A 6,869-nucleotide genomic window follows, 5' to 3' on the forward strand; every position below is an offset into this window, starting at 1 on the left:
ACATTTTAGTTTAATGGCATGAAAAACACATACTGATAAGAAAAAATTTCCATCAGCAAGGGGAGTAGCAGCTGTCAAGTCACCTAGGGCGAGAAAGAAGGGGTTTTTCTCTGTAAGACCTTGCATACTGAACTCGGACCCAGGGATCTGCACTACAATGGGTGTACTCCACTGAAGAAACTTGTGGCTCTCAACACACAAATGAAACCCTGTGTTTCCTTTCCAAGGAGTCTCCAAATGGCTCCCATGCCTTGGAGCTGTCCTCACAAAGCAGGTCAGCCCATACAGCCAAAGCTTCAGAAAGACACAGCGGGAGTTTCACAGAGGAAAGCTTGAATGCAGAAGGGGTCAGAAGCACCTCAGAAGAGTGAGTTAGGCTATCATTTGCACTTGCAGAGATCTTTGTAAACGCAAGTATGACTACACTGTCGTTTTATCAGAATTACAGCTGAGTACTCCTACTCCTAGTTTGGACATGGGTGAGAGCACAGGTGTTTGGCCAGTCTGCACAGGCAATAGGCAGGCAATTAAAACAAGCTTCTTTCCTGCAGCACTTCTGGATAGTGCCATCTTTTTCTCCTCATTTTCCTGGGTGGATAACTCCAAATGGATTATCCAAATGGCTAACCGCATTTAGTTGCTCCAGTTTAAAAGCAGGTTGGTAACTGAAGCACAATGCCATACTGTCAGTTCCAGCAGAGCATTTTGTTCTCTGTTTTAAGAAGCATTTACACTAATTTCCATAGATACTCCGTGGTTCCAGACAAGGCTTTCTCTTGAAGTGTTCGGCGACTGCCAGGTCCATCCCCCAGATAAACTGTATGCCAGCACCTATCTTTTGTCCCTCAGTTAAACAGGGGTCCACCCACCTATCTGTGCACAACTTCCAGGGTAGTCAGAAGAGACTAGCAGGAAAGCAAAAATCTCTCCAGGAATGACATTAGCCACATCCATTCCTGCCTCAGCAGAGCACAGAGGTCTGCTAAAGGCCAGGGTTCAGCTACATGATCTTAAACTGTCTTCCGCCACTGGACAGGCCACTAGAACATGGCTTGGAAGAACAAGTTCTCTTGCTCTCAGCTTGGAATTACCCTAGCTTAATTTAGGGATTATTCACTGTGGGAAGCAAAGGGATGCTGAGCCAACAGAAGAGTCAGCTGCACTCTGAGCTTTACAGCTGCAAACGTCACTCTTGTTTATTCCACTTTGCCAGCAGAATTGGGAGATAAAGGTTTTTTTCTTTGCTGAACACTCAAGACAGACTTAAGAGCCACAATATCAGCAGAAAGCAAGCCCTGTGCAGTCAATACTGCAAGATTTGTAGCGATACAGTCTGAAAGCAGGAACAAGACTACTTTACCCTTAACAGTCTGCTGCAGTCTCCATACAAGCAGGGATCTCACAAAGAGCTATCATCAAAGCAAGTGGATTGCTACAGTACCAGCTAACTGATCTCTCTGGTAAGGTGTGGATTCCTTTTTGAACTCCCCCTTGCATTCCTACAAGGAGCAAGGTTTAAGGCCTGGAGCAGGTGGGTGGGTAGAACATCCCCATTTAAAACTGTCAGCGTAGCTTGCAAGTTCAAGCAGAGACTGTTTCGGCATGAGTTTGAGCAGCATCTGGTATACAGAAGCTCAGTGTCCAAGTACAGACACCAACCATAAACCACGACAAAGAGGAAAACTGCTGGTGAGGTCCAACCCTTGCTTCTCTGTACAAGTGCATTCTTTCCTAGGGCTTGAAAGCTCCACTTTACACTAGGCAAAAGCATATACCTTGGGAAGGTGACAAATTCAAAAGGATCTTCTTGTGAGGAAGATAACTGTTCTATTCTTGTAGTATTAGTGCTTAACTGCATAATGCAGCAATAGTGCTCTTCCACATCACTAATCTCCACAAGTACAATACAGAAAACCACTTCAGCCTCTCGGCATACTAATGGAGCTAGAAATAGTTCCTCTCCAAACAAGCACTGCAGCACTGAGCGGGTTATTCTGTTGCACTTTTTACAGTAAAGTTTTAACAGTCTATCCTGCTAAGTAACTCTACCTTCGGGGAGAGCACTTAGCACTTAACACAGCACACCTTCTAAGGCTACCTGCTGTGCTCTGCAGCTCTGTTTGCACTAGGAAAGTACTATCACTTTTCAGGGCTCTCCAGGCTTAAGGTGCCTAAGCGGCTGCTGCAAATAATGTCCCATAATGACTCCACCGCGCAGTACAGAAAAGGTTGAGGCGCCAGACCTGATGTCATCCAGCCACCATGTAACCCAGTCACTTAGCAGCTGTTTCCATCCGTACGCAGGGCCATTGTCACCCTCCCTGACACACACTTTACTCTCTGCTGTTTTACCCTCGTTGTGCCTGAATTGCTGTTTTTGTACCCAGGGTAGACATGAGAAACGGAACCCGTCTTGGCCTTGGCCACGCAGCAGGAAACCTCGGACTGCCAGGGTAGAATCCAGCCACTGGCCACTACCCTCTGCTCCCCAGCCAGCCGCTCCCTTCTCCTTTGCAACCGAGAGATGGGTGCTTTAAAGCTGAATGCCCAGCTACTGGCTTTGAACAGCACTTCCCGCACCAGCAGGAAGGGCTGCGGGAGGCAGAGGGGTGACCCACGCACGAAAGGACAGGGCAGAGCAAGGAGGATTTGGCTGGAGTGGGTGCTGCCTTCCTGCAAGGAGCGTGGGGCTGCAATGCGCTGTTGCCACCTGGTGGTACCAACAAAAAGCAAACCAGGTTTGCTTCAAAACCCACGTACCAGCCCCGAGAGCCATCAAAGCTCCCTGATTGGCGAGGGCGCTGGAAGGGCTCTCCAGATCCCACTGCACGCATGGGAGGGGCAGAACAGGGCAGAAAGCCCTGAGCCAGCCCCAGGACTTGGATAACAGCACCAATGTCCTCATCTCAAACACTGACAAGCTGCCACACGCCCCAGGGACCAGAGGACATCTCACAGCAGGCCATACCACACCGCTCTGCTCAGCTCTCCGAGGGATGCCTGCATGGCCTCTCTGACAGCAGTGTCACAACAAGTTTCTCAAGAGGTACAGAACAATGTAAATCAGAGCGTTTTGAGTGATTCATACAGAAAAATCTAACAGTGCTTGAACGAACCACAGACAGACACTTTCTTGGAAGAGTTTAATAAGCCAGAGCAGATGTAAAGCAGTAAGATGTAGAGCTAAGATGTAGAGCTTGAGGTCTTTTCTTCATGGTTTGTTTTGGCCATAAACAGTTACAACCCCAGTCAAGCCTGCAGCGGCACTCGATGCTGTCTACCCGCCAGCCCAGAAGGCCAATCGCATCCTGGGCTGCATATAAAGAACCATGGCCAGCAGATCAAGAGGTGATTTTCCCCCTCTACTCTGCTCTCATAAGACCCCACCTGGAGTACTGTGTCCAGCTCTGGAGCCCTCAGCACAAGAAGGACATGGACCTGTTGGAACAGGTCCAGAGGAGGGCCACAAAGATGATCAAAGGGCTGGAGCACCTCTGGAACCCCAACAGGCTGAGAGAGTTGGGGGTGTTCAGCCTGGAGAAGAGAAGGCTCCAGGGAGACGTTATAACGGCCTTCCAGTACCTAAAGGGGGCCTACAAGAAAGCTGGGGAGGGGCCGTTTGCAAGGGCATGTAGCGATAGGACGAGGGGCAATGGTTTAAACTAGAGCAGGGCAGGGTTAGATTAGACATTAGGAAGAAGTTCTTTACACTGAGGGTGGTGAAACACTGGAACAGGTTGCCCAGAGAGGTGGTGGAGGCCCCATCCCTGGAGACATTCAAGGCCAGGCTTGATGAGGCTCTGAGCAACCTGATCTAGTTGGAGATGTCCCTGCTTACTGCAGGGGGGTTGGACTAGATGACCTTTAAAGGTCCCTTCCAACCCAACACATTCTATGATTCTTTGCTTTTATCTGTAGACTGGGCTCCAGGCTGCTCCTCTTTAAGGTATCTTATCACACTTTTTAATCCCCCCCTTTCTGTCTGACCCAAGTAAGTATGCAACAGGTGGGGATACGGTAATACAGCTGCAGCACTTTTACCTTCAAGTGGGGAAGCAACTTTGAGATGTCTCACTGAAGAGTTTCTTAGCAGCATCTGGTGAAGGGCAGCGAAGAGCAGGAGAGCAGGCTACAGGGCTCCTTGTGATTCACTCAACACTTCCTAGCAAAAAGCAAAGGCTGTGTTACTTTGGTGGAACTTTTAAGAACACATCAGTTGAAGTTTCTTTTAACAACTATTCATGCTCTTCTCCGGACTTCACAGAAACATAGTCAGGTGTATCAGCTTATTGGGCAAAAGTTGTAAATGCCTCCTTCAAGATTTCTCCGTTACAAGAAAATTACATGGGTTATTCCAAGCAGAATGTGTGCCACACTGACAGCAGAATACAACAGTTTTCTGAAATAATTACTTTTTTATAGAGAGAATGTTAAGCAATTTTGACCCACTTACTTATCTCTGACAAAGGCCCCAGTTCTGTGGACAGGAATGGAGCCAGCTTCACAGTCAGGTAAAACTTGACTTGGGAATGGGGACTGCAGCGCAGCTTATTTTTGAGTGGCTTTCAGAACTGAGATGGAGTTTGGGGGCGCAGGGGGAAGGGTGTTGAGCAGAAGACTTGTTTAAATACTACTTTTTTTTGTCACCAGCTTTTAACCTAGTTTTTCTTTATTCTGGATGTTTATCCCTCTGCTTTAACAGAAAGAACTAGAAAAGGAAAAAGAAAATAAAAATTAACTAACAGCTTATTCCTTTGAAAATAATACTTTTAAAAAAATTACTTATTCTCTATTGTGAGAAGAACCCCCAGCAACATAACAGCCTTCTTTCCCCCGCAGCATGCAGGCTTAGACAGCCATACAGCACACATGGATACCAAATATACATGCTTACATAGATACGTATTTGACTTTTTCCTGATCATATTTTTTGACCAATTTTAATCAGCTTGGGAAAAGGAGTAGGAATCCCCAAAGCAAGAAGTTCCTACAATTTTGTGAAGCAAGCTATAAGAACAGGCAAGAACTCACTAATACTGCTATGGAAGAAAAGGCTAACCAAAGTTCTGGTGTCAGAACTGCCATAGAAGGGATCGCAGCAAGGCTGGCTCGGCTCCTAGAGCTGCCTGCTCCATCAGCCATACCCACTTTCGTGCCTACCTGCTTCAGGATCAAGGTAATCCTCTGTACTATCCTGACAGACCCAGGACTAGGTACCTGCCTGCTTCCACTGATGGCCAGTCAGGAGACACCACAGTCCTGCCCAAGGCTCCCTTTCCCACAGCCCTGCTTCCCAGGGCCAGGTGAAAGCTTTAACCCTAAATAGCAAGTGACAGACATTTTGTAGGCCTGGGCACTCTGGCATGTAATTAACTCTCTGCTGCTTTCCTCTAGCTGAGATGTTTCCTCTTTTGCACTTACTAAGCTGGCTTTTTTTAAACATAGATCTCTTGGAGGCAGGGACTGGGTTTCTCTCTGTGGACGTTCGTCCCTTAGCAAAACATGCAGGTAGCTTCTGGATGCTGAAGCAACAATTATACACATACATATATATACACACACACAACTTGTAGTACGATTGTTCTGTAACCACAATTGCTAATTTAAAAGAAAAAAAAAAAAACCACAAAAAACCCCACCTAGATTGCTAAGAATACAGCACTAACTGAAGAACAGAGGAGAAAGGATCGTAAGATGACACTTCTATTTTCTTTTTGTTCCAGTTGATATAGTCTGAGAATGAAATGAAGTTGGTGGTGGACACAAACATGCCATCGACAGCCATGGAAAAGTCAGGGAAGCCTGCTTCTCTGGGGTTAGTGATTTGTTTTTGTACTCTTTTGAGCACATTAGTAATCCTCTCCTCACCCAAGAAAGTCACAGAAATAACTGCCTTTCAAGGGAGCAATCATTGCCAGCCCTGTACAACTTCTCCAAACCAAAGCGACCAGCTACTGACCTGTATCTGGTTTCTTCTAGGTGGCAACCAGGGGACAATTCCCACACAACCTCTCCTGCCCATCAGTGGACCCTGTTGCTATGAGGCAAGCAGCCCACAGCTCCCAAACGAGGGGGAACTACATTTGAATCGCCTCTCTGCCTCCTGTACTTCTGGGCAAGCTCTAAAACAGCTAGCCAGCTTTTGCAGGTTAAGATGGGCCTGCAGAACTAATCCCACATGCTGATCACCCTTATTAAAGATTTACCCTAAATTAAGCTGACAAAACAAGTTAATTGCTACTCCTCCCTGCAGTCATAAGCAGCTCCATGTCAGTATTATCCTGACACTGTACCACCCTAAGGTCTATGGGTGAGATTAGTGAGATAGCTTTTTCGTTTATGTTCAAACCTGTCACATTAATGAACATAAACATTTTTTTGTGACTTTTGCCTTCTTGCCTGATACCAAGTACGAAACTACATGGCTAAATTCATGAGTCTGCATGACAGGAGGTGGAGAGCCGAGCTGTCAGGGTGAAATGATTCCTGAGTAACATTCACAGGGACTCACACCTGACCCCCCTGAGGGGTGATCTGTGTGCGTACCAACAAGGAACGGGCCACCGCTTGGTCCTGGCTGGAGCACAACTGGAGCAGAACTCCCTTCTCCTTCCTTCCACACTCCACAAGGAATCTTGGATTCCTCTGTCTGTTCCTGGATCTCCGAAGTGAAGGCTTTGAGCTGCAATCGGAATGTTTATAAGACATGGTTGCGGGGCTAGAAGTCTGGTCCTGCAGGTGTAAGCTCAAAATTCATGCAATCCGGAGATCTGACAGATAAGCCCTTTGTTGAAAAGCTTCCAGCTGCGATACAGTTCATTTAAATACAAAGATTAAATTCTCTCATTACAGGGGTACTTGGTACCAGC

The 6,869-nt window shown here is 46.9% G+C and overlaps 1 protein-coding gene across 1 annotated transcript in view; it reads right to left on the reverse strand.

Moving 5' to 3' along the window:
* The window catches only part of BOK (BCL2 family apoptosis regulator BOK), a 35,312-nt gene extending 31,178 nt beyond the window's left edge, over positions 1-4,134 (reverse strand). Inside the window, exon 1 of the mRNA XM_054206820.1 lies at positions 4,042-4,134. The gene's annotated coding sequence lies outside the window, so the exon portion shown is untranslated. The remainder of the gene's footprint in view (positions 1-4,041) is intronic.
* Between the last annotated feature and the right edge of the window lie 2,735 nt (positions 4,135-6,869).

Source organism: Rissa tridactyla, chromosome 6 (assembly GCF_028500815.1).
Source record: "Rissa tridactyla isolate bRisTri1 chromosome 6, bRisTri1.patW.cur.20221130, whole genome shotgun sequence".
Taxonomy (NCBI): domain Eukaryota; kingdom Metazoa; phylum Chordata; class Aves; order Charadriiformes; family Laridae; genus Rissa; species Rissa tridactyla.